Source organism: Scyliorhinus torazame, chromosome 9 (assembly GCF_047496885.1).
Source record: "Scyliorhinus torazame isolate Kashiwa2021f chromosome 9, sScyTor2.1, whole genome shotgun sequence".
Lineage (NCBI taxonomy): Eukaryota > Metazoa > Chordata > Chondrichthyes > Carcharhiniformes > Scyliorhinidae > Scyliorhinus > Scyliorhinus torazame.
Genome location: NC_092715.1, coordinates 7,952,649 through 7,978,699, shown reverse-complemented (window position 1 = coordinate 7,978,699; position 26,051 = coordinate 7,952,649). Strand labels below are relative to the sequence as shown.

Genomic DNA, 26,051 nt, shown 5'->3' with positions numbered 1-26,051 from the left:
GGTTTCGGGTGTGTGCGGTTTAGGGTGTGCGCGGTTTAGGGTGTGTGCGGTTTAGGGTGTGTGCGGTTTAGGGTGTGTGCGATTTAGGATGTGTGTGCGATTTAGGGTGTGTGCGGGTTAGGGTGTGTGCGGTTTAGGATGTGTGTGCGATTTAGGGTGTGTGCGGTTTAGGGTGTGTGCGGTTTAGGGTGTGTGCGGTTTAGGATGTGTGTGCGATTTAGGGTGTGTGCGATTTAGGGTGTGTGCGATTTAGGGTGTGTGCGGTTTAGGGTGTGTGCGGTTTAGGGTGTGTGTGCGATTTAGGGTGTGTGCGATTTAGGATGTGTGCGGTTTAGGGTGTGCGCGGTTTAGGGTGTGCGTGGTTTAGGGCGGGTGCGGTTTAGGGCGTGTGCGGTTTAGGGTGTGCGCGGTTTAGGGTGTGCGCGGTTTATGGTGTGTGCGGTTTAGGGTACGTGTGCGGTTTAGGGTGTGCGCGGTTCAGGGTGTGTGCGGTTTAGGGTGTGTGCGATTTAGGGTGTGTGCGATTTAGGATGTGTGCGGTTTAGGGTGTGCGTGGTTTAGGGTGTGTACGGTTTATGGTGTGTGCGGTTTAGGGTACGTGTGCGGTTTAGGGTGTGCGCGGTTCAGGGTGTGTGTGCGGTTTAGGGTGTGTGCGGTTTAGGGTGTGTGTGCGGTTTCGGTGTGTGCGGTTTAGGGTGTATGTGCGGTTTAGGGTGTGTGTGCGGTTTCGGGTGTGTGCGGTTTAGGGTGTGTGTGCGGTTTAGGGTGTGTGCGGTTTCGGGTGTATGTGCGGTTTAGGGTGTGTGCGGTTTAGGGTGTGTGTGCGGTTTAGGGTGTGTGCGGTTTAGTGTGTGTGCGGTTTAGGGTGTGTGCGGTTTAGGGTGTGTGCGCGGTTCAGGGTGTGTGCGGTTTAGGGCGTGTGCGGTTTAGGGTGTGTGTGCGGTTTAGGGTGTGTGTAGGGTGTGTGTGCGGTGTAGGGTGTGTGTGCGGTGTAGGGTGTGTACGGTTTAGGGTTGGTGCGGTTTAGGGTGTGCGCGGTTTATGGTTTGTGTGATTTAGGGTGTGTGCGGTTTAGGGTGTGTGTGCGGTTTAGGGTGTGTGCGGTTTAGGGTGTGCGCAGTGTAATGTGTGTGTGCGGTTTAGGGTGTGTGTGCGGTTTAGGGTGTGCGCAGTGTAATGTGTGTGTGCGGTTTAGGGTGTGTGTGCGGTTTAGGGTGTGTGCTGTTTAGGTTGTGTGTGCGGTTTAGGGGGTGTGCGGTTTAGGGTGTGTGTGCGGTTTAGGGTGTGTGCGGTTTAGGGTGTGTGCGGTTTAGGGCGTGTGCTGTTTAGGGTGTGTGCGTGGTTTAGGGTGTGTGCGGTTTATGGTGTGTGCGGTTTATGGTGTGTGCGGTTTAGGGTGTGTGCGGTTTAGGGTGTGTGCGGTTTAGGGTGTGTGCGGTTTAGGGTGTGCGCGGTATAGTGTGTGCACGGTATAGGGTGGTGTGCGATTTAGGGTGGTGTGCGGTTTAGGGTGTGTGCGGCTTAGGGTGTCTGCGGTTTAGGTGTGCGCGGTTTAGGGTGCGCGCTTTTTATGGTGTGTGCGGTTTAGTGTGTGCGCGGTTTAGGGTGTGCGCGGTTTAGGGTGTGGGCAGTTTAGGGTGTGCGCGGTTTAGGGTGTGCGCGGTTTAGGGTGTGGGCAGTTTAGGGTGTGCGCGGTTTAGGGTGTGCGCGGTTCAGGGTGTGTGCGGTTTAGGGTGTGTGCGGTTTAGGGTGTGAGCGCGGTTTAGGGTGTGCGCAGTTTAGGGTGTGCGCGGTTTAGGGTGTGCGCAGTTTAGGGTGTGTGCGGTTTAGGGTGTGCGCAGTTTAGAGTGTCTGCGGTTTAGGGTGTGTGTGGTTTAGGGTGTGTGCGGTTTAGGGTGTGCGCTTTTTATGGTGTGCGCGGTTTGGTGTGTGCGCGGTTTAGGGTGTGCGCGGTTTAGGGTGTGGGCAGTTTAGGGTGTGCGCGGTTTAGGGTGTGCGCGGTTTAGGGTGTGTGCGGTTTAGGGTGTGTGTGCGGTTTAGGGTGTGTTGCGGTTTAGGGTGTGCGCAGTGTAATGTGTGTGTGTGGTTTAGGGTGTGTGCGCGGTTTAGGGTGTGTGTGCGGTTTAGAGTGTGTGCGGTTTAGAGTGTGTGCGGTTTAGGGTGTGTGCGGTTTAGGGTGTGTGCGGTTTAGGCTGTGTGCGGTTTAGGGTGTGCGCGGTTTAGGGTGTGTGCGATTTAGGGTGTGTGTGCGGTTTAGGGTGTGTGCGATTTGGTGTGTGTGCGATTTAGGGTGTGTGTGCGGTTTAGGGTGTGTGCGGTTTAGGATGTGTGTGCGATTTAGGGTGTGTGTGCGGTTTAGGGTGTGTGCGATTTCGGGTGTGTGCGATTTAGGGTGTGTGTGCGGTTTCGGGTGTGTGCGGTTTAGGGTGTGCGCGGTTTAGGGTGTGTGCGGTTTAGGGTGTGTGCGGTTTAGGGTGTGTGCGATTTAGGATGTGTGTGCGATTTAGGGTGTGTGCGGGTTAGGGTGTGTGCGGTTTAGGATGTGTGTGCGATTTAGGGTGTGTGCGGTTTAGGGTGTGTGCGGTTTAGGGTGTGTGCGGTTTAGGATGTGTGTGCGATTTAGGGTGTGTGCGATTTAGGGTGTGTGCGATTTAGGGTGTGTGCGGTTTAGGGTGTGTGCGGTTTAGGGTGTGTGTGCGATTTAGGGTGTGTGCGATTTAGGATGTGTGCGGTTTAGGGTGTGCGCGGTTTAGGGTGTGCGTGGTTTAGGGCGGGTGCGGTTTAGGGCGTGTGCGGTTTAGGGTGTGCGCGGTTTAGGGTGTGCGCGGTTTATGGTGTGTGCGGTTTAGGGTACGTGTGCGGTTTAGGGTGTGCGCGGTTCAGGGTGTGTGCGGTTTAGGGTGTGTGCGATTTAGGGTGTGTGCGATTTAGGATGTGTGCGGTTTAGGGTGTGCGTGGTTTAGGGTGTGTGCGGTTTATGGTGTGTGCGGTTTAGGGTACGTGTGCGGTTTAGGGTGTGCGCGGTTCAGGGTGTGTGTGCGGTTTAGGGTGTGTGCGGTTTAGGGTGTGTGTGCGGTTTCGGTGTGTGCGGTTTAGGGTGTATGTGCGGTTTAGGGTGTGTGTGCGGTTTCGGGTGTGTGCGGTTTAGGGTGTGTGTGCGGTTTAGGGTGTGTGCGGTTTCGGGTGTATGTGCGGTTTAGGGTGTGTGCGGTTTAGGGTGTGTGTGCGGTTTAGGGTGTGTGCGGTTTAGTGTGTGTGCGGTTTAGGGTGTGTGCGGTTTAGGGTGTGTGCGCGGTTCAGGGTGTGTGCGGTTTAGGGCGTGTGCGGTTTAGGGTGTGTGTGCGGTTTAGGGTGTGTGTAGGGTGTGTGTGCGGTGTAGGGTGTGTGTGCGGTGTAGGGTGTGTACGGTTTAGGGTTGGTGCGGTTTAGGGTGTGCGCGGTTTATGGTTTGTGTGATTTAGGGTGTGTGCGGTTTAGGGTGTGTGTGCGGTTTAGGGTGTGTGCGGTTTAGGGTGTGCGCAGTGTAATGTGTGTGTGCGGTTTAGGGTGTGTGTGCGGTTTAGGGTGTGCGCAGTGTAATGTGTGTGTGCGGTTTAGGGTGTGTGTGCGGTTTAGGGTGTGTGCTGTTTAGGTTGTGTGTGCGGTTTAGGGGGTGTGCGGTTTAGGGTGTGTGTGCGGTTTAGGGTGTGTGCGGTTTAGGGTGTGTGCGGTTTAGGGCGTGTGCTGTTTAGGGTGTGTGCGTGGTTTAGGGTGTGTGCGGTTTATGGTGTGTGCGGTTTATGGTGTGTGCGGTTTAGGGTGTGTGCGGTTTAGGGTGTGTGCGGTTTAGGGTGTGCGCGGTATAGTGTGTGCACGGTATAGGGTGGTGTGCGATTTAGGGTGGTGTGCGGTTTAGGGTGTGTGCGGCTTAGGGTGTCTGCGGTTTAGGTGTGCGCGGTTTAGGGTGTGCGCTTTTTATGGTGTGTGCGGTTTAGTGTGTGCGCGGTTTAGGGTGTGCGCGGTTTAGGGTGTGGGCAGTTTAGGGTGTGCGCGGTTTAGGGTGTGCGCGGTTTAGGGTGTGGGCAGTTTAGGGTGTGCGCGGTTTAGGGTGTGCGCGGTTCAGGGTGTGTGCGGTTTAGGGTGTGTGCGGTTTAGGGTGTGAGCGCGGTTTAGGGTGTGCGCAGTTTAGGGTGTGCGCGGTTTAGGGTGTGCGCAGTTTAGGGTGTGTGCGGTTTAGGGTGTGCGCAGTTTAGAGTGTCTGCGGTTTAGGGTGTGTGTGGTTTAGGGTGTGTGCGGTTTAGGGTGTGCGCTTTTTATGGTGTGCGCGGTTTGGTGTGTGCGCGGTTTAGGGTGTGCGCGGTTTAGGGTGTGGGCAGTTTAGGGTGTGCGCGGTTTAGGGTGTGCGCGGTTTAGGGTGTGTGCGGTTTAGGGTGTGTGTGCGGTTTAGGGTGTGTTGCGGTTTAGGGTGTGCGCAGTGTAATGTGTGTGTGTGGTTTAGGGTGTGTGCGCGGTTTAGGGTGTGTGTGCGGTTTAGAGTGTGTGCGGTTTAGAGTGTGTGCGGTTTAGGGTGTGTGCGGTTTAGGGTGTGTGCGGTTTAGGCTGTGTGCGGTTTAGGGTGTGCGCGGTTTAGGGTGTGTGCGGTTTAGGGTGTGCGCGGTTTAGGGTGTGCGCGGTTTAGGGTGTGTGCGGTTTAGGGTGTGCGCGGTTCAGGGTGTGCGCGGTTTAGGGTGTGTGCGTTTTAGGGTGTGTGCGGTTTAGGGTGTGTGCGGTTTAGTGTGTGTGCGCGGTTTAGGGTGTGTGCGGTTTAGTATGTGTGCGGTTTAGTGTGTGTGGGTTTAGTGTGTGTGCGGTTTAGGGTGTGTGCGGTTTAGGGTGTGTGCGGGTTAGGGTGTGCGCGGTTTAGGGTGTGCGCGGTTTAGGGTGTGCGCGGTTTAGGATGTGTGCGGATTAGGGAGTGCGCGGTTTAGGGTGTGTGCGGTTTCGGGTGTGTGCGGTTTAGGGTGTGCGCGGTTTACGGTCTGTGCAGTTTAGTGGGTGTGTGCGGTTTAGGGTGTGCGGTTTAGGGTGTGTGCGGTTTAGGGTGTGCGCGGATTAGGGTTTGCGCGGATTAGGGTGTGTGCGGTTTAGGGTGTGCGCGGTTTAGGGTGTGCGCGGTTTTGGGTGTGCGCAGTTTAGGGTGTGCGCGGTTTATGGTGTGTGTGCGGTTTAGGGTGTGCGCAGTTTAGGGTGTGCGCGGTTTAGGGTGTGCGCAGTTTAGGGTGTGTGCGGATTAGGCTGTGTGTGCGGTTTAGGGTGTGTGCGGTTTAGGGTGTGCGTAGTGTAATGTGTGTGTGTGGTTTAGGGTGTGTGTGGTTTAGGGTGTGTGCGGTTTAGGGTGTGTGCGGTTTAGGGTGTGTGCGGTTTAGGGTGTGTGCGGTTTAGGGTGTGTGCGGTTTAGGGTGTGTGCGGTTTAGGGTGTGCGCGGTTTAGGGTGTGCGCGGTTTAGGGTGTGCGCGGTTTAGGGTGTGTGCGGTTTAGGGTGTGTGCGGTTTAGGGTGTGTGCTATTTAGTGTGTATGCGGTTTAGGGTGTGCGCGGTTTAGGGTGTGCGCGGTTTGGGGAGTGTGCGGTTTAGGGACTGTGCGGTTTAGGATGTGCGCGGTTCAGGGTGTGCGCGGTTTAGGGTGTGCGCGATTTACGGTCTGTGCAGTTTAGTGGGTGTGTGCGGTTTAGGTTCTGCGGTTTAGGGTGTGTGCGGTTTAGGGTGTGCGCGGTTTAGGGTGTGCGCGGATTAGGGTGTGCGCGGATTAGGGTGTGCGCGGTTTATGGTGTGTGCGGTTTAGAGTGTGCGCGGTTTAGGGTGTGTGCGGATTAGGGTGTGTGCGGATTAGGGTGTGCGCGGACTAGGGTGTGCGCGGATTGGGTGTGTGCGCGGTTTAGGGTGTGCGCGGTTTAGGGTGTGTGCGGTTTAGGGTGTGTGTGCGGTTTAGGGTGTGCGTGGTTTAGGGTGTGTGTGCGGTTTAGGGTGTGTGTGTGGTTTAGGGTGTGCGCGGTTTATGGTGTGTGCGGTTTAGTGGGTGTGCGATTTCGGGTGTGCGCAGTGTAATGTGTGTGTGCGGTTTAGTGGGTGTGCGATTTAGGGTGTGCGCAGTGTAATGTGTGTGTGCGATTTAGGGTGTGTGCGGTTTAGGGTGTGTGCGCGGTTTAGGGTGTGTGTGCAGTTTCGGGTGTGTGCGGTTTAGGGTGTGCGCGGTTTAGGGTGTGTGCGGTTTAGGGTGGGTGCAGTTTAGGGTGTGTGCGGTTTAGGGTGTGCGCGGTTTAGGGTGTGCGCGGTTTAGGGTGTGTGCGGTTTAGGGTGTGCGCGGTTTAGGGTGTGCGCGGTTTAGGGTGTGTGCGATTTAGGGTGTGTTCGGTTTAGGGTGTGCGCGGTTTAGGGTGTGCGCGGTTTAGGGTTTGTGCGCGGTTTAGGGTGAGTGTGCGGTTTAGGGTGTGTGTGTGGTTTAGGGTGTGCGCGGTTTAGGGTGTGTGCGCGTTTTAGGGTGTGTGTGCGGTTTAGGGTGTGTGCGGTTTAGGGTGTGTGCGATTTAGGGTGTGCGCAGTGTAATGTGTGTGCGCGATTTAGGGTGTGTGAGGTTTAGGGTGTGCGCGGTTTAGGGTGTGCGCGGTTTAGGGCGTGTGCGGTTTAGGGTGTGTGCGTGGTTTAGGGTGTGTGCGGTTTAGGGTGTGTGCGGTTTAGGGTGTGCGCGGTTTAGTGTGTGTGCGGTTTAGGGTGTGTGCGGTTTAGTGTGTGCGCGGTTTAGGGTGTGTGCACGGTTTATGGTGGTGTGCGATTTAGGGTGGTGTGCGGTTTAGGGTGTGTGCGGCTTAGTCTTTGTGCGCGGTTTAGGGTGTGCGCGGTTTAGGGTGTGCGCGGTTTAGGGTGTGCGCTTTTTAGGGTGTGCGCGGTTTAGTGTGTGCGCGGTTTAGTGTGTGCGCGGTTTAGTGTGTGCGCGGTTTAGGGTGTGCGCGGTTTAGGGTGTGCGCGGTTTAAGTTGTGCGCAGTTTAGGGTGTGCGCGGTTTAGGGTGTGTGTGCGGTTTTGGGTGTGCGCGGTTTAGGGGGTGCGCGGTTTAGGGTGTGCGCAGTTTAGGGTGTTCGCGGATTAGGGTGTTTGTGCGGATTAGGGTGTGTGTGCGGTTTAGGGTTTGTGCGGTTTAGGGTGTGTGCGGTTTAGGGTGTGTGCGGTTTAGGGTGTACGCAGTGTAATGTGTGTGTGCGGTTTAGGATGTGTGCGCGGTTTAGGGTGTGTGTGCGGTTTAGGGTGTGTGCGGTTTAGGGTGTGTGTGCGGTTTAGGGTGTGTGCGGTTTAGGGAGTGTGCGGTTTAGGGTGTGTGCGGTTTAGGGTGTGTGCTGTTTAGGGTGTGTGCGGTTTAGGGTGTGGGTGCGGTTTAGGGTGGGTGCGGTTTAGGGCGTGTGCGGTTTAGGGTGTGTGCGTGGTTTAGGGTGTGTGCGTGGTTTAGGGTGTGTGCGGTTTAGGGTGTGTGCGGTTTAGGGTGAGTGCGGTTTAGGGTGGGTGCGGTTTAGGGCGTGCGCGGTTTAGGGTGGGTGCGGTTTAGGGTGTGTGCGGTTTAGAGTGTGTGTACGGTTTAGGGTTTACGCGGTTTAAGGTGTGTGCAGTTTAAGGTTTGTGCGGTTTCGGGTGTGTGCGCGGTTTAGGGTGTGTGCGCGGTTTCGGGTGTGCGCGGTTTAGGGTGTGTGCGGTTTAGGGTGTGTGCGGTTTAGGGTGTGTGCGGTTTAGGGTGTGTGTGCGGTTTAGGGTGTGTGTGCGGTTTAGGGTGTGTGTGCGGTTTAGGGTGTGTGCCGTTTAGGGTGTGTGTGCCGTTTAGGGTGTGTGTGCGGTTTAGGGTGTGTGTGCGGTTTAGGGTGTGTGTGCGGTTTAGTGTGTGTGTGCGGTTTAGGGTGTGTGCGGTTTAGGGTGTGTGCGGTTTAGGGTGTGCGCAGTGTAATGTGTGTGTGCAGTTTAGGGTGTGTGCGGTTTAGGGTGTGTGCGGTTTAGGGTGTGTGCGGTTTAGGGTGTGCGCAGTGTAATGTGTGTGTGCGGTTTAGTGTGTGCGCGGTTTAGGGTGTGTGCGCGGTTTACTGTGTGTGCGGTTTAGGGTGTGTGTGCGGTTTAGGGTGTGCGCGGTTTAGGCTGTGTGCGCGGTTTACTGTGTGTGCGGTTCAGGGTGTGTGCGGTTTAGGGTGTGTGCGGTTTAGGGGGTGCGCGGTTTAGGGTGTGCGCGGTTTTGGGTGTGCGCGGTTTAGGGTGTGCGCAGATTAGGGTGTGTGCGGATTAGGGTGTGCGCGGTTTAGGGTGTGTGCGGTTTAGGGTGTGTGCGGTTTAGGGTGTGTGCGGATTAGGGTGTGTGCGGTTTAGGGTGTGTGCGGATTAGGGTGTGTGCCGTTTAGGGTGTGTGCGGTTTAGGGTGTGTGCGGTTTAGGGTGTGTGCGGATTAGGGTGTGTGCGGATTAGGGAGTGTGCGGTTTAGGGTGTGTGTGCGGTTTAGGGTGTGTGCGGTTTAGGGTGTGTGCGGTTTACTGTGTGTGCGGATTAGGCTGTGCGCGGTTTAGGGTGTGTGTGCGGTTTAGGGTGTGTGTGTGGTTTAGGGTGTGCGCGGTTTATGGGGTGTGCGATTTCGGGTGTGCGCAGTGTAATGTGTGTGTGCGATTTAGGGTGTGCGCAGTGTAATGTGTGTGTGTGGTTTAGTGGGTGTGCGATTTAGGGTGTGCGCAGTGTAATGTGTGTGTGCGATTTAGGGTGTGTGCGGTTTAGGGTGTGTGCGCGGTTTAGGGTGTGTGTGCAGTTTCGGGTGTGTGCGGTTTAGGGTGTGCGCGGTTTAGGGTGTGTGCGGTTTAGGGTGGGTGCAGTTTAGGGTGTGTGCGGTTTAGGGTGTGCGCGGTTTAGGGTGTGCGCGGTTTAGGGTGTGTGCGGTTTAGGGTGTGCGCGGTTTAGGGTGTGCGCGGTTTAGGGTGTGTGCGATTTAGGGTGTGTTCGGTTTAGGGTGTGCGCGGTTTAGGGTGTGCGCGGTTTAGGGTTTGTGCGCGGTTTAGGGTGTGTGTGCGGTTTAGGGTGTGTGTGTGGTTTAGGGTGTGCGCGGTTTAGGGTGTGTGCGCGGTTTAGGGTGTGTGTGCGGTTTAGGGTGTGTGCGGTTTAGGGTGTGTGCGATTTAGGGTGTGCGCAGTGTAATGTGTGTGCGCGATTTAGGGTGTGTGAGGTTTAGGGTGTGCGCGGTTTAGGGTGTGCGCGGTTTAGGGCGTGTGCGGTTTAGGGTGTGTGCGTGGTTTAGGGTGTGTGCGGTTTAGGGTGTGTGCAGTTTAGGGTGTGTGCGGTTTAGTGTGTGTGCGGTTTAGGGTGTGTGCGGTTTAGTGTGTGCGCGGTTTAGGGTGTGTGCACGGTTTATGGTGGTGTGCGATTTAGGGTGGTGTGCGGTTTAGGGTGTGTGCGGCTTAGTCTTTGTGCGCGGTTTAGGGTGTGCGCGGTTTAGGGTGTGCGCTTTTTAGGTTGTGCGCGGTTTAGTGTGTGCGCGGTTTAGGGTGTGCGCGGTTTAGGGTGTGCGCGGTTTAAGTTGTGCGCAGTTTAGGGTGTGCGCGGTTTAGGGTGTTCGCAGTTTAGGGTGTTCGCGGATTAGGGTGTTTGTGCGGATTAGGGTGTGTGTGCGGTTTAGGGTGTGTGCGGTTTAGGGTGTGTGCGGTTTAGGGTGTACGCAGTGTAATGTGTGTGTGCGGTTTAGGATGTGTGCGCGGTTTCGGGTGTGTGTGCGGTTTAGGGTGTGTGCGGTTTAGGGTGTGTGTGCGGTTTAGGGTGTGTGCGGTTTAGGGTGTGTGCGGTTTAGGGTGTGTGCGGTTTAGGGTGTGTGCGGTTTAGGGTGTGTGCTGTTTAGGGTGTGTGCGGTTTAGGGTGTGGGTGCGGTTTAGGGTGGGTGCGGTTTAGGGCGTGTGCGGTTTAGGGTGTGTGCGTGGTTTAGGGTGTGTGCGGTTTAGGGTGTGTGCGGTTTAGGGTGAGTGCGGTTTAGGGTGGGTGCGGTTTAGGGCGTGCGCGGTTTAGGGTGGGTGCGGTTTAGGGTGTGTGCGGTTTAGAGTGTGTGTACGGTTTAGGGTTTACGCGGTTTAAGGTGTGTGCAGTTTAAGGTTTGTGCGGTTTCGGGTGTGTGCGCGGTTTAGGGTGTGTGCGCGGTTTCGGGTGTGCGCGGTTTAGGGTGTGTGCGGTTTAGGGTGTGTGCGGTTTAGGGTGTGTGTGCGGTTTAGGGTGTGTGTGCGGTTTAGGGTGTGTGTGCGGTTTAGGGTGTGTGCCGTTTAGGGTGTGTGTGCCGTTTAGGGTGTGTGTGCGGTTTAGGGTGTGTGTGCGGTTTAGGGTGTGTGTGCGGTTTAGTGTGTGTGTGCGGTTTAGTGTGTGTGTGCGGTTTAGGGTGTGTGCGGTTTAGGGTGTGTGCGGTTTAGGGTGTGCGCAGTGTAATGTGTGTGTGCAGTTTAGGGTGTGTGCGGTTTAGGGTGTGTGCGGTTTAGGGTGTGCGCAGTGTAATGTGTGTGTGCGGTTTAGTGTGTGCGCGGTTTAGGGTGTGTGCGCGGTTTACTGTGTGTGCGGTTTAGGGTGTGTGTGCGGTTTAGGGTGTGCGCGGTTTAGGCTGTGTGCGCGGTTTAGGGTGTGCGCGGTTTTGGGTGTGCGCGGTTTAGGGTGTGCGCGGATTAGGGTGTGTGCGGATTAGGGTGTGCGCGGTTTAGGGTGTGTGCGGTTTAGGGTGTGTGCGGTTTAGGGTGTGTGCGGATTAGGGTGTGTGCGGTTTAGGGTGTGTGCGGATTAGGGTGTGTGCCGTTTAGGGTGTGTGCGGTTTAGGGTGTGTGCGGTTTAGGGTGTGTGCGGATTAGGGTGTGTGCGGATTAGGGAGTGTGCGGTTTAGGGTGTGTGTGCGGTTTAGGGTGTGTGCGGTTTAGGGTGTGTGCGGTTTACTGTGTGTGCGGATTAGGCTGTGCGCGGATTAGGGTGTGTGTGCGGTTTAGGGTGTGTGCGGTTTACTGTGTGTGCAGATTAGGGTGTGTGCGGATTAGGGTGTGTGTGCGGTTTAGGGTGTGTGCGGTTTACTGTGTGTGCAGATTAGGGTGTGTGCGGTTTAGGGTGTGTGTGCGGTTTAGGGTGTGTGCGGTTTAGGGTGTGTGCGGTTTACTGTGTGTGCGGATTAGGCTGTGCGCGGATTAGGGTGTGTGTGCGGTTTAGGGTGTGTGCGCGGTTTAGGGTGTGTGCGGTTTAGGGTGTGTGCGGTTTAGGGTGTGTGTGCGGTTTAGGGTGTGTGTGCGGTTTAGGGTGTGTGTGCGGTTTAGGGTGTGTGCGGTTGAGGGTGTGTGCGCGGTTTAGGGTGTGTGCGCGGTTTAGGGTGTGTGCGGTTTAGGGAGTGTGCGGTTTAGGGTGTGTGCGGATTAGGGTGTGCGCGGATAAGGGTGTGTGTGCGGTTTAGGGTGTGTGCGGTTTAGGGTGTGTGCGGTTTAGGGTGTGTGCGGATTAGGGTGTGTGCGGATTAGGGAGTGTGCGGTTTAGGGTGTGTGTGCGGTTTAGGGTGTGTGCGGTTTAGGGTGTGTGCGGTTTACTGTGTGTGCGGATTAGGCTGTGCGCGGATTAGGGTGTGTGTGCGGTTTAGGGTGTGTGCGGTTTACTGTGTGTGCAGATTAGGGTGTGTGCGGATTAGGGTGTGTGTGCGGTTTAGGGTGTGTGCGGTTTACTGTGTGTGCAGATTAGGGTGTGTGCGGTTTAGGGTGTGTGTGCGGTTTAGGGTGTGTGCGGTTTAGGGTGTGTGCGGTTTACTGTGTGTGCGGATTAGGCTGTGCGCGGATTAGGGTGTGTGTGCGGTTTAGGGTGTGTGCGCGGTTTAGGGTGTGTGCGGTTTAGGGTGTGTGCGGTTTAGGGTGTGTGTGCGGTTTAGGGTGTGTGTGCGGTTTAGGGTGTGTGTGCGGTTTCGGGTGTGTGCGGTTTAGGGTGTGTGTGCGGTTTAGGGTGTGTGCGGTTGAGGGTGTGTGCGCGGTTTAGGGTGTGTGCGCGGTTTAGGGTGTGTGCGGTTTAGGGAGTGTGCGGTTTAGGGTGTGTGCGGATTAGGGTGTGCGCGGATAAGGGTGTGTGTGCGGTTTAGGGTGTGTGCGGTTTAGGGTGTGTGCGCGGTTTAGGGAGTGTGCGGTTTAGGGAGTGTGCGGTTTAGGGTGTGTGCGCTTTAGGGTGTGTGTGCGGTTTAGGGTGTGTGCGGTTTACTGTGTCTGCGGTTTAGGGTGTGCGCGGTTTAGGGTGTGTGCGGATTAGGGTGTGCGCCGATTAGGGTGTGTGCGTTTTAGGGTGTGTGCGGTTTAGGGTGTGTGTGCGGTTTAGGGTGTGTGCGGTTTACTGTGTCTGCGGTTTAGGGTGTGTGCGGTTTAGGGTGTGTGCGGTTTAGGGTGTGTGCGGTTTACTGTGTCTGCGGTTTAGGGTGTGCGTGGTTTAGGATGTGTGCGGTTTAGGGTGTGTGCGGTTTACTGTGTCTGCGGTTTAGGGTGTGCGCGGTTTAGGGTGTGAGCGGTTTAGGGTGTGTGCGCTTTAGGGTGTGTGTGCGGTTTAGGGTGTTTGCGGATTAGGGTGTGTGTGCGGTTTAGGGTGTGTGCGGTTTACTGTGTCTGCGGTTTCGGGTGTGTGCGGTTTACTGTGTCTGCGGTTTAGGGTGTGCGCGGTTTAGGGTGTGAGCGGTTTAGGGTGTTTGCGGATTAGGGTGTGTGTGCGGTTTACTGTGTCTGCGGTTTAGGGTGTGAGCGGTTTAGGGTGTTTGCGGATTAGGGTGTGTGTGCGGTTTACTGTGTCTGCGGTTTACTGTGTCTGCGGTTTAGGGTGTGCGCGGTTTAGGGTGTGCGCGGTTTAGGGTGTGTGTGCGGTTTAGGGTGTGTGTGGTTTAGGGTGTGTGCGGTTTAGGGTGTGTGCGGTTTAGGGTGTGTGTGCGGTTTAGGGTGTGTGCGCGGTTTAGGGTGTGCGCGGTTTAGGGTGGGTGTGGTTTAGGGTATGTGTGGTTTAGGGTGTGTGTGGTTTAGGATGTGTGTGGTTTAGGGTGTGTGTGCGGTTTAGGGTGTGTGTGGTTTAGGATGTGCGCGGATTAGGGTGTGTGCGGTTTAGGGTGTGTGTGGTTTAGGATGTGCGCGGATTAGGGTGTGTGTGGTTTAGGATGAGCGCGGATTAGGGTGTGCGCGGTTTAGGGTGTGTGTGGTTTAGGATGTGTGTGGTTTAGGGTGTGTGCGGTTTAGGGTGTGTGTGCGGTTTAGGGTGTGTGTGGTTTAGGGTGTGTGCGGTTTAGGGTGTGTGTGGTTTAGGATGTGTGTGGTTTAGGGTGTGTGCGGTTTAGGATGTGTGTAGGGTGTGTGTGCGGTTTACTGTGTCTGCGGTTTAGGGTGTGTGTGGTTTAGGATGTGCGCGGATTAGGGTGTGTGCGGTTTAGGGTGTGTGTGGTTTAGGATGTGCGCGGATTAGGGTGTGTGTGGTTTAGGATGAGCGCGGATTAGGGTGTGTGCGGTTTAGGGTGTGTGTGGTTTAGGATGTGTGTGGTTTAGGGTGTGTGCGGTTTAGGATGTGTGTAGGGTGTGTGTGCGGTTTACTGTGTCTGCGGTTTAGGGTGTGCGCGGTTTAGGGTGTGTGCGGTTTAGGGTGTGCGCGGTTTAGGGTGTGTGTGGTTTAGGATGTCTGCGGTTTAGGGTGTGTGCGGTTTAGGGTGTGTGCGGTTTAGGTTGTGTGCGGTTTAGGGTGTGTGCGGTTTAGGGTGTGTGCGGTTTAGGGTGTGCGCGGTTTAGGGTGTGTGTGGTTTAGGATGTGTGCGGTTTAGGGTGTGTGTGCGGTTTAGGGTGTGTGTGCGGTTTAGGGTGTGTGCTTGGTTTAGGGTGTGTGCGTGGTTTAGGGTGTGTGCGGATTAGGGTGTGTGCGGTTTAGGGTGTGTGCGGATTAGGGAGTGTGCGGTTTTGGGTGTGTACGGATTAGGGTGTGCGCGGTTTAGGGTGTGTGCGGATTAAGGTGTGTGTGTGGTTTAGAGTGTGTGCGGTTTAGGGTGTGCGCGGATTAGGGTGTGTGCGGTTTTGGGTGTGCGCGGTTTAGGGTGTGCGCAGTTTAGGGTGTGCGCGGTTTAGGGTGTGTGCGGATTAGGGTGTGTGCGGATTAGGGTGTGTGCGGTTTAGGGTGTGTGCTGCTCAGGGTGTGTGCGGTTTAGGGTGTGAGCGCGGTTTAGTGTATGCGCGGTTTAGGGTGTGTGCGGTTTAGGGTGTACGCGGTTTAGTGTGTGTGCGGTTTAGGGTGTGTGCGGTTTAGGGTGTACGCGGTTTAGGGTGTGTGCGGTTTAGGGTGTGCGGTTTAGGGTGTGTGCGGTTCAGGGTGTGTGCGGTTCAGGGTGTGTGCGGTTTAGGGTGTGTGCGGTTTAGGGTGTGTGCAGTTTAGGGTGTGAGCGCGGTTTAGGGTGTGTGCGGTTTAGGGTGTGTGCGGATTAAGGTGTGTGTGTGGTTTAGAGTGTGTGCGGTTTAGGGTGTGTGCGGTTTAGGGTGTACGCGGTTTAGGGTGTGTGCGGATTAAGGTGTGTGTGTGGTTTAGGGTGTGAGCGCGGTTTAGGGTGTGCGCGGTTTAGGGTGTGTGCGGATTAAGGTGTGTGTGTGGTTTAGAGTGTGTGCGGTTTAGGGTGTGTGCGGTTTAGGGTGTACGCGGTTTAGGGTGTGTGCGGTTTCGAGTGTGTGCGGTTTAGGGTGTACGCGGTTTAGGGTGTACGCGGTTTAGGGTGTGTGCGGTTTAGAGTGTGTGCGGTTTAGGGTGTACGCGGTTTAGGGTGTGTGCGGTTTAGGGTGTACGCGGTTTAGGGTGTGTGCGGATTAAGGTGTGTGTGTGGTTTAGAGTGTGTGCGGTTTAGGGTGTGTGCGGTTTAGGGTGTGTGCGGTTTCGAGTGTGTGCGGTTTAGGGTGTACGCGGTTTAGGGTGTACGCGGTTTAGGGTGTGTGCGGTTTAGAGTGTGTGCGGTTTAGGGTGTACGCGGTTTAGGGTGTGTGCGGTTTAGGGTGTACGCGGTTTAGGGTGTGTGCGGTTTAGGGTGTGCGGTTTAGGGTGTGTGTGGTTTAGGGTGTGTGCGGTTCAGGGTGTGTGCGGTTCAGGGTGTGTGCGGTTCAGGGTGTGTGCGGTTTAGGGTGTGTGCGGTTCAGGGTGTGTGCGGTTTAGGGTGTGCGGTTTAGGGTGTGTGCGGTTCAGGGTGTGCGGTTTAGGGTGTGTGCGGTTCAGGGTGTGTGCGGTTCAGGGTGTGTGCGGTTTAGGGCGTGTGCGGTTTAGGGTGTGAGCGCGGTTTAGGGTGTGCGCGGTTTAGGGTGTGTGCGGATTAAGGTGTGTGTGTGGTTTAGAGTGTGTGCGGTTTAGGGTGTGTGCGGATTAAGGTGTGTGTGTGGTTTAGAGTGTGTGCGGTTTAGGGTGTGTGCGGTTTGGGGTTTTCGCGGTTTAGGGTGTGCGCATTTTAGAGTGTCTTTCAGACAGAGATAGACAGGTTCTTGATTAATAAGGGGATTTGGGGTTATGGGGAGAAGGCAGGAGAATGGGGATGAGACAAATATCAGCCATGATTTAATGGCGGAGCAGACTCGATGGGCCGAGTGGCCTAATTCTGATCCTCTGTCTTAACGTCTAATTCTCCTCCGTATCTGACATGATAGACCTGCCGTCTCGTGGGAACGTGTTACACTCGACCAGGACCCTGGATCATAGAATTCCTACAGTGCAGATAGAGGCTATTCGGCCCATTGAATCCCGACCCTAATCCTGTAACCCCACCTAGGCCCGATTCCCCACCCTCGCCCTGTAACCCCACCTTGGCCCGACTCCCCACCCTCACCCTGGAACCCCACCTAGGCCCGATTCCCCACCCTCACCCTGTAACCCCACCTTGGCCCGATTCCCGACCCTAATTCTGTAACCCCACCTAGGCCCGATTCCCCACCCTCACCCTGTAACCCCGCCTAGGCCCGATTCCCGACCCTAATCCTGTAACCCCGCCTAGGCCCGATTCCCCACCCTAATCCTGTAACCCCACCTATGCCCGATTCCCGTCCCTAATCCTGTAACCCCACCTAGGCCCAATTCCCCACCCTCGCCCTGTAACCCCACCTAGGCCCGACTCCCCACCCTCACCCTGTAACTCCATCTAGGCCTGATTCCCCACCCTCAGCCTTTAACCCCACCTAGGCCCGATTCCCCACCCTCACCCTGTAACCCCACCTAGGCCCGATTCCCCACCCTCACCCTGTAACCCCACCTAGGCCCGACTCCCCACCCTCACCCTGTAACCCCACCTAGGCCCGATTCCCCACCCTCACCCTGTAACCCCACCGAGGCCCGATTCCCCACCCTCACCCTGTAACCCCACCGAGGCCCGATTCCCCACCCTCACCCTGTAACCCCACCTAGGCCTGATTCCCCACCCTCGCCCTGTAACCCCACCTAGGCTCGATTCCCCGCCCTCACCCTGTAACCCCACCTAGTCCCGACTCCCCACCCTCACCCTGTAACCCCACCTAGGCCCGATTCCCCGCCCTCGCCCTGTAACCCCACCTAGGCCCGATTCCCGACCCTAATCCTGTAACCGCACCTAGGCCCGATTCCCCACCCTCACCCTGTAACCCCACCTAGGCCCGACTCCCCACCCTCTCCCTGTAACCCCACCTAGGCCCGACTCCCCACCCTCACCCTGTAACCCCACCTAGGCCCGATTCCCCACCCTCACCCTGTAACCCCATCTCGGCCTGATTCCCCACCCTCACCCTGTAACCCCACCTAGGCCCGACTCCCCACCCTCACCCTGTAACTCCATCTAGGCCTGATTCCCCACCCTCAGCCTGTAACCCCACCTAGGCCCGATTCCCCACCCTCACCCTGTAACCCCACCTAGGCCCGATTCCCCACCCTCACCCTGTAACCCCATCTCGGCCTGATTCCCCACCCTCACCCTGTATCCCCACCTAGGCTCGATTCCCCACCCTCACCCTGTAACCCCACCTAGGCCCGATTCCCCACCCTCACCCTGTAACCCCACCTAGGCCCGACTCCCCACCCTCACCCTGTAACCCCACCTAGGCTCGATTCCCCACCCTCACCCTGTAACCCCACCTAGGCCCGACTCCCCACCCTCACCCTGTAACCCAACCTAGGCTCGATTCCCGACCCTCACCCTGTAACCCCACCTAGGCCCGATTCCCGACCCTAATCCTGTAACCCCACCTAGGCCCGATTCCCGACCCTAATCCTGTAATCCCACCTAGGCCCGATTCCCCACCCTCACCCTGTAACCCCGCCTAGGCCCGATTCCCCACCCTCACCCTGTAACCCCACCTGGGCTCGATTCCCCACCCTCACCCTGTAACCCCACCTAGGCCCGACTCCCCACCCTAACCCTGTAAACCCACCTAGGGTCGATTCCCCACCCTCACCCTGTAACCCCACCTAGGCCCGAATCCCCACCCTAACCCTATAACCCCACCTTGGCTCGAGTCCCCACCCTCACCCTGTAACCCCACCTAGGCCCGACTCCCCACCCTCACCCTGTAACCCCACCTAGGCTCGATTCCCCACCCTCACCCTGTAACCCCGCCTAGGCCCGACTCCCCACCCTCACCCTGTGACCCCACCTAGGCCCGATTCCCCACCCTCGCTCTGTAACCCCACCTGGGCCCGATTCCCCACCCTCACCCTGTAACCCCACCTAGGCCCGATTCCTCACCCTGTAACCCCACCTAGGCTCGATTCCCCACCCTCACCCTGTAACCCCACCTAGGCTCGATTCCTGACCCTCACCCTGTAACCCCACCTAGGCCCGATTCCCGACCCTAATCGTGTAACCCCATCTAGGCCCGATTCCCGACCCTAACCCTGTAACCCCACCTAGGCCCGATTCCCGACCCTAATCCTGTAACCACACCTAGGCCCGATTCCCCACCCTCACCCTGTAACCCCACCTAGGCCCGATTCCCACCCTCACCCTGTAGCCCCACCTAGGCCCGACTCCCCACCTTAACCCTGTAACCCCACCTAGGCTCGATTCCCCACCCTCACCCTGTAACCCCACCTAGGCCCGATTCCCCACCCTCACCCTGTAACCCCACCTAGGCCCGATTCCCCACCCTCGCCCTGTAACCCCACCTTGGCCCGACTCCCCACCCTAACCCTGTAACCCCACATAACCTTTGGACACTATGGCCATTATGGGGATATAGTTACAGGGAGATCAAATCTGGAAACTTAATATTCAGAGGAATTTGACCTTTTGGAAAGACAGAGAAAGGAAAAGGTGGTGGGGTACCACTGGTCATAAGAGATGAGCTGAGGACAGTTGTGAAGGTCGATCTAGATTCAGATGGTGTAGAGTCCATTTGGTGGACGGACATTGGTAGGAATAAGGTACAGACCCCCAAACAGATGCTACGTTGTCGGAAAGGATATAAATCAACAATAATAGGGGCATGTAAAAAGAATAGAGCAATAATTGTGGGTAACATTAATCTTCATGTTGTTTGGGTTAGCAGATTGGACAGGGTAGCTACGACAAGAAATTAATTGAGTGCATGAGGGAGAGTTTTCCAGAGCAATCCGTCATGGAGCCAACCAGGGAACAGGTTATCTGGGATCTGGTAATGAATGGCGAATGAGGCAGGTTTAATAAATGACCTCAGAGTAATAGATTCCCCGGGAAGTGATGATAACATGATAGAATTTAATATTCAGTTTGAAGTGAAAATTTTGGGTGGGAAACAACTCTGTTTAACTTAAATCAAAGGAATTACAACGAAATAAGGTTAGAGTTTGCTTGAGTGGACCGGGCAGGTAGGTTCGCAGGAACACCAGTAAATAAGCACCGATAGATATTTAAGGAGGTAATTCATTACTCCCAGTAAGGGGGAAAGGAATTCGAAACCAAGCATAGCAGACCAGGGAAGCTAAGGAGAGTGTTATATTGAAAGAAAAAGCGTAAAAGATGGCAAAAGTCAGGTAGATCCGAACTCAGGGATAATGGGGCTAAAGATGGACAAGTCTCCTGGCCCTGATGGAATGCACCCCTGGGTATAAAAGCGATGGTGGGGTAAATAGCAAATGCTCTCGTGGTAATTTATCAAAATTTGCTAGTCTCTGGGGTGGTTCAGGCAGATTGGAAAACCGCAAATGTGACACTACTGTTCAAAAAAGTAGGTGGACAAAAGGCTGGTAACTATAGGCCGGTTAACTTAACTTCTGTAGTGGGGGAAATACTTGAATCTATCACCAAGGAAGAAATAGCGAGGCACCTGGATAGAAATTGTCCCATTGGGCAGACACAGCGTGGATTCATGAAAGGCAGGTCATGTTCAACTAATTTACTGGAATTCTTTGAGGACATTACGAGCAAGGTGGACAACGGGGAACTGGTGGATGTGGTTTCCAGAAGGCATTCGACAAGGCATTAAACACGTGGCTACAGGGATGGTGCAGGCGGGAGGGTTTCAGATTTTTGGATAACTGGGGCTCTTTCTGGGGAAGGTGGGACCTCTACAGACAGGATGGTCTACATCTGAACCTGAGGGGCACAAATATCCTGGGGGGGGGGAGATTTGTTAGTGCTCTTTGGGGGGGTTTAAACTAATGCAGCAGGGGCATGGGAACCTGGATTGTAGTTTTAGGGTAAGGGAGAATGAGAGTATAGAGGTCAGGAGCACAGATTTGACGTCGCAGGAGGGGGCTGCGTTCAGGTAGGTGGTTTGAAGTGTGTCTACTTCAATGCCAGGAGTATACGAATCAAGGTAGGGGAACTGGCAGCGTGGGTTGGTACCTGGGACTTCGATGTTGTGGCCATTTCGGAGACATGGATAGAGCAGGGACAGGAATGGATGTTGCAGGTTCCGGGGTTTAGGTGTTTTAGTAAGCTCAGAGAAGGAGGCAAAAGAGGGGGAGGTGTGGCGCTGCTAGTCAAGAGCAGTATTACGGTGGCGGAGAGGATGCTAGATGGGGACTCTTCTTCCGAGGTAGTATTGGCTGAAGTTAGAAACAGGAAAGGAGAGGTCACCCTGTTGGGAGTTTTTTATAGGCCTCCTAATAGTTCTAGGGATGTAGAGGAAAGGATGGCGAAGATGATTCTGGATATGAGCGAAAGTAACAGGGTAGTTATTATGGGAGACTTTAACTTTCCAAATATTGACTGGAAAAGATATAGTTCGAGTACAATAGATGGGTCGTTTTTTGTACAGTGTGTGCAGGAGGGTTTCCTGAAACAATATGTTGACAGGCCAACAAGAGGCGAGGCCACGTTGGATTTGGTTTTGGGTAATGAACCAGGCCAGGTGTTGGATTTGGAGGTAGGAGAGCACTTTGGGGACAGTGACCACAATTCGGTGACGTTTACGTTAATGATGGAAAGGGATAAGTATACACCGCAGGGCAAGAGTTATAGCTGGGGAAGGGCAATTATGATGCCATTAGACGTGACTTGGGGGGGATAAGGTGGAGAAGTAGGCTGCAAGTGTTGGGCACACTGGATAAGTGGGGCTTGTTCAAGGATCAGCTACTGCGTGTTCTTGATAAGTATGTACCGGTCAGACAGGGAGGAAGGCGTCGAGCGAGGGAACCGTGGTTTACCAGGGAAGTGGAATCTCTTGTTAAGAGGAAGAAGGAGGCCTATGTGAAGATGAAGTGTGAAGTTTCGGTTGGGGCGATGGATAGTTACAAGGTAGCGAGGAAGGATCTAAAGAGAGAGCTAAGACGAGCAAGGAGGGGACATGAGAAGTATTTGGCGGGAAGGATCAAGGAAAACCCAAAAGCTTTCTATAGGTATGTCAGGAATAAGCGAATGACTAGGGAAAGAGTAGGACCAGTCAAGGACAGGGATGGGAAATTGTGTGTGGAGTCTGAAGAGATAGGCGAGATACTAAATGAATATTTTTCGTCAGTATTCACTCAGGAAAAAGATAATGTTGTGGAGGAGAATGCTGAGCCCCAGGCTAATAGAATAGATGGCATTGAGGTACGTAGGGAAGAGGTGTTGGCAATTCTGGACAGGCTGAAAATAGATAAGTCCCCGGGACCTGATGGGATTTATCCTAGGATTCTATGGGAGGCCAGGGAAGAGATTGCTGGACTTTTGGCTTTGATTTTTATGTCATCATTGGCTACAGGAATAGTGCCAGAGGACTGGAGGACAGCAAATGTGGTCCCTTTGTTCAAAAAGGGGAGCAGAGACAACCCCGGCAACTATAGACCGGTGAGCCTCACGTCTGTAGTGGGTAAAGTCTTGGAGGGGATTATAAGGGACAAGATTTATAATCACCTAGATAGGAATGATATGATCAGGGATAGTCAGCATGGCTTTGTGAAGGGTAGGTCATGCCTCACAAACCTTATTGAGTTCTTTGAGAAGGTGACTGAACAGGTAGACGAGGGTAGAGCAGTTGATGTGGTGTATATGGATTTCAGCAAAGCGTTTGATAAGGTTCCCCACGGTAGGCTATTGCAAAAAATACGGAGGCTGGGGATTAAGGGTGATTTAGAGATGTGGATCAGAAATTGGCTAGCTGAAAGAAGACAGAGGGTGGTGGTTGATGGGAAATGTTCAGAATGGAGTACAGTCACAAGTGGAGTACCACAAGGATCTGTTCTGGGGCCGTTGCTGTTTGTCATTTTTATCAATGACCTAGAGGAAGGCGCAGAAGGGTGGGTGAGTAAATTTGCAGACGATACTAAAGTCGGTGGTGTTGTCGATAGTGTGGAAGGATGTAGCAGGTTACAGAGGGATATAGATAAGCTGCAGAGCTGGGCTGAGAGGTGGCAAATGGAGTTTAATGTAGAGAAGTGTGAGGTGATTCACTTTGGAAGGAATAACAGGAATGCGGAATATTTGGCTAATGGTAAAGTTCTTGAAAGTGTGGCTGAGCAGAGGGATCTAGGTGTCCATGTACATAGATCCCTGAAAGTTGCCACCCAGGTTGATAGGGTTGTGAAGAAGGCCTATGGAGTGTTGGCCTTTATTGGTAGAGGGATTGAGTTCCGGAGTCGGGAGGTCATGTTGCAGCTGTACAGAACTCTGGTCCGGCCGCATTTGGAGTATTGCGTACAGTTCTGGTCACCGCATTATAGGAAGGACGTGGAGGCTTTGGAGCGGGTGCAGAGGAGATTTACCAGGATGTTGCCTGGTATGGAGGGAAAATCTTATGAGGAAAGGCTGACGGACTTGAGGTTGTTTTCGTTGGAGAGAAGAAGGTTAAGAGGAGACTTAATAGAGGCATACAAAATGATCAGGGGGTTGGATAGGGTGGACAGTGAGAGCCTTCTCCCGCGGATGGATATGGCTGGCACGAGGGGACATAACTTTAAACTGAGGGGTAATAGATATAGGACAGAGGTCAGAGGTAGGTTCTTTACGCAAAGAGTAGTGAGGCCGTGGAATGCCCTACCTGCTACAGTAGTGAACTCGCCAACATTGAGGGCATTTAAAAGTTTATTGGATAAACATATGGATGATAATGGCATAGTGTAGGTTAGATGGCTTTTGTTTCGGTGCAACATCGTGGGCCGAAGGGCCTGTACTGCGCTGTATTGTTCTATGTTCTATGTTCTAAGGTGCCCCACAAAAGGCTGATGCATAAGAAACGGTTACAGGTAATGTATTAGCAGGGATAGAGGATTGGTAACTAACAGAAAGCAAAGAGTGGGGATAAAGGGGTGTTTTTCTGATTGGCAATCAGTGGCTAGTGTTGTGCCTCAGGGATCAGTGTTGGGACCGCAGTTGTTTACAATTTACAGAGATGACCTGGAGTTGGGGACCAAGTGCAATGTGTCCAAGTTCGCAGATGACACCAAGATGAGTGGTAAAGCAAAAAGTGCAGAGGATATGGAAAGTCTGCAGAGGGATTTAGACAGTTTAATTGAGTGGGCAAGGAGTACATTGTTGATAAATGTGAGGTCATCCATTTTGGTAGGAATAACAGCAAAATGGACTATTTAAATAGTAACAAATTGCAGCTTGCTGCTGTGCAGAGGGACCTGGGTGTCCTTGTGCATGAATCACAAAAAGTTGATTTGCAGGTGCAGCAGGTAATTAAGAAGACAAATGGAATGTTGTCCTTCATTGCTAGAGGGATGGAGTTTAAAAACAGGGAGGTTATGTTGTAGCTGAATCGGGTGCTGGTGAGGCCACACCTGGGGCACTGTGTACAGGTTTAGTCTCCTTACCTGAGAAAGGACGTACTGGCGCTGGAGGGAGTGCAGAGGAGATTCACTCGGTTGATTCCGGAGTTGAGAGGATCGGCTTATGAGGAGAGGTTGAGTAGACTGGGACTGTACTCGTTGGAATTTAGAAGGATGAGGGGAATCTTATAGAAACATATAAGATTATGAAGGGAATAGATAGGATAGATGCGGGCAGGTTGTTTCCACTGGCAGGTGAAAGCAGAACTAGGGGGCATAGCCTCAAAATAAGGGGAAGTAGATTTAGGACTGAGTTTAGGAGGAACTTCTTCACCCAAAGGGTTGTGAATCTATGGAATTCCTTGCCCAGTGAAGCAGTAGAGGCTCCTTCATTAAATGTTTTTAAGATAAAGATAGATAGTTTATTGAAGAATAAAGGGATTAAGGGTTATGGTGTTCGGGCCGGAAAGTGGAGCTGAGTCCACAAAAGATCAGCCATGATCTCATTGAATGGTGGAGCAGGCTCGAGGGGCCAGATGGCCGACTCCTGCTCCTAGTTCTTATGTTCTTATCAATTCAGAATCCAGCAAAGGAGGATTAAAAAGAAAATAAAGAAAGAGAAAATAAACTACGAGGGTAAACCAGCGAGGAATTTAAAAATCCGTGCCACCATCGAGCACCGATCTATTCGTTTTGCAGCATTGATCCGGAGCCTTGTAAACTCGGGTGTTTCAAATGCTTATAAATACTTCTTAAAAGTTGTGAGGGTTCCTGCCCTACCATCCATTCAGGCACTGGGTTCCAGATTCCCACCACCCTCTTTCCTCACATCTCTGAACCTCCTGCCCCTGAACGTAAACCTGTAACGCCCCCCCCCCCTGTGTAAGGGTCCTCATGTTGAAATCTCGCTTTTTTGTGGAACTCCCTCGTTCTGTGATGTTGGATTCCACAATTCTGCAGACTTGGAATCCCGGGGCTTGCTGGTTTTCGATTCTGATTGGTTGAAGTAGTTCCAGAACATTGTGGCAAAGAAGGCAGGCTCCATCTTGCACTCGGTTCTACTCAGGCCAAGGCAGCAGCAGGGACACAGGTCCAGACACTCTAGCAGCGAAGGCAGGATCAAAACTCTCTCCAGCCGCCTCTGAAAGTTTAATTTCTGATTAAAAGCCTGGGGAGAAACGGCTCAGATTCATAGAATCAAAGAAGTTACAGCACAGAAGGAGGCCATTCGGCCCATCTTCTCCATGCCAGCCCGAGAACACCCAGCTGTCCTTTCTAATCCCACCTTCCTGCACCCAGCCCATAGCCCTGTATCCTACAGCACGTAAGCCGCAGATCCAGGTCTACACCTCCCGCTGCCTGGGGAAAGCGGGCAGCATAATCAAAGATCCCTCCCACCCGGCTTACTCACTCTTCCAACTTCTTCCATCGGGCAGGAGATACAGAAGTCTGAGAACACGCACGAACAGACTCTTCTTCCCCGCTGTTACCAGACTCCTGAATGACCCTCTTATGGACTGAACTGATCTCTCCGCACATCTTCTCTACTGAGTAGTACTACACTCCGTATTCTTCACCCGATGCCGGTGTCTTTGTATTTATATTGTGTATCTATTGTATGTCCTATAACAATCTGTCTGGACTGTAGGCAGAATACTTTTCACTGTACCTCGGTACACGTAACAATAAAACAAATTCAAATTCAGGTACCTTTTAAAAGAGTTTAGGGTCTCTGCCTCCACCACCAACTCGGGCAGCGAATTCCAGACTCCCACTGGGTAAAAATGTTCCTCATGTCCCCTCGACACCTTCTGCCACTTATCTTAAATCTATATCCCCTGGTTCTAGAATTCTTCACCTAGGGAAGCAATTTTACCCTGTCCACTCTATCTCTCCCCCTCATAATTTTGTCCACCTCAATTAAGTCACCCCTCAGCCTTTGTTCCGACGAAAATAACTCCGACCTATCAAATATCTCCTCCTAGCTGGCAACTACTTTTCTAGCCCTGGCAACATTCTTGAAAACCTCTTGTGACTAAATGCCTTCCTCTTTCTGTGTGACCTGTGAGCCGTTGGCAAGTAATCATTTCCATTTTGATTAAGCAACTGTGTAACCAGAATTCCGAATTTTCTCTCACCCGGTAGGTTCTTTTTGGAGGTTCAAGGTGAAGCCCATTCTCTCAGTTTGACCTGCAGGAGGAGCCACCCCAGCGCCACCTACAGGCACAGGAGCTGTTTGAAAACCCATTTAAAATTCTCCGGTTGAGAATCCTGGATTTAACTAAGTGAGCCTGATAGACACAAGTTAGAATTGAACAGACCTGAGGGGGGATCTTCCGTGTGAAAGCCCAGGTCAGTAAAAGTGAAGGCGATTCCCCAGAGGAAGGCTTACGGCCTGAGAGTTCTAATTGAAGGCACACCCTCAAAGATCAGATCCAACCGGTGGGTCTCAACACTCCACATCCCAAGAAGACCGCCCACTACAAAGACTGCAACCTCAGCTGCGAAGATGCCCAGCACTCATTCCCAGTTTAATCCCCGTTATTTTGATCCTCACCTACCCCAGTGTGTGTCCGTTTTGTGTGAGGGTGGAGGGTGGGGCAGTGGTTAGGGAATAATTAGATTAACAGACCATTGTTATATCATCACCATTACATGTTTACCACTTTTACTGTTCTAAATAAAGTTTTTTTTAAATGTTTTACTTACAAATCTGGTGCCTGTAATTTATTGGAGCAGTCAAGGATACATGATCTCAGGAAAATATACAAATTATTGGTTAATTCACTTGTGTTGGGATTGCGGGTCTGTGGGACTGGAATTGACCGCGTACTCGCCGAGTGTCGAAACATCTAGTTATTGACCCCTTCACTAAGGAGAAAAGTGACTTTCTATCTGTCCTATGTCGCACATAATTCTATACACCTCAATCAG

At 53.5% G+C, this 26,051-nt stretch overlaps 1 protein-coding gene across 1 annotated transcript in view; it reads left to right on the top strand.

Moving 5' to 3' along the window:
- Window positions 1-25,829, top strand: part of LOC140429944 (ciliogenesis and planar polarity effector 1-like) — a 110,630-nt gene extending 84,801 nt beyond the window's left edge. The window contains exon 11 of the mRNA XM_072517534.1: window positions 25,263-25,829. The gene's annotated coding sequence lies outside the window, so the exon portion shown is untranslated. The remainder of the gene's footprint in view (window positions 1-25,262) is intronic.
- Window positions 25,830-26,051: the final 222 nt, after the last annotated feature.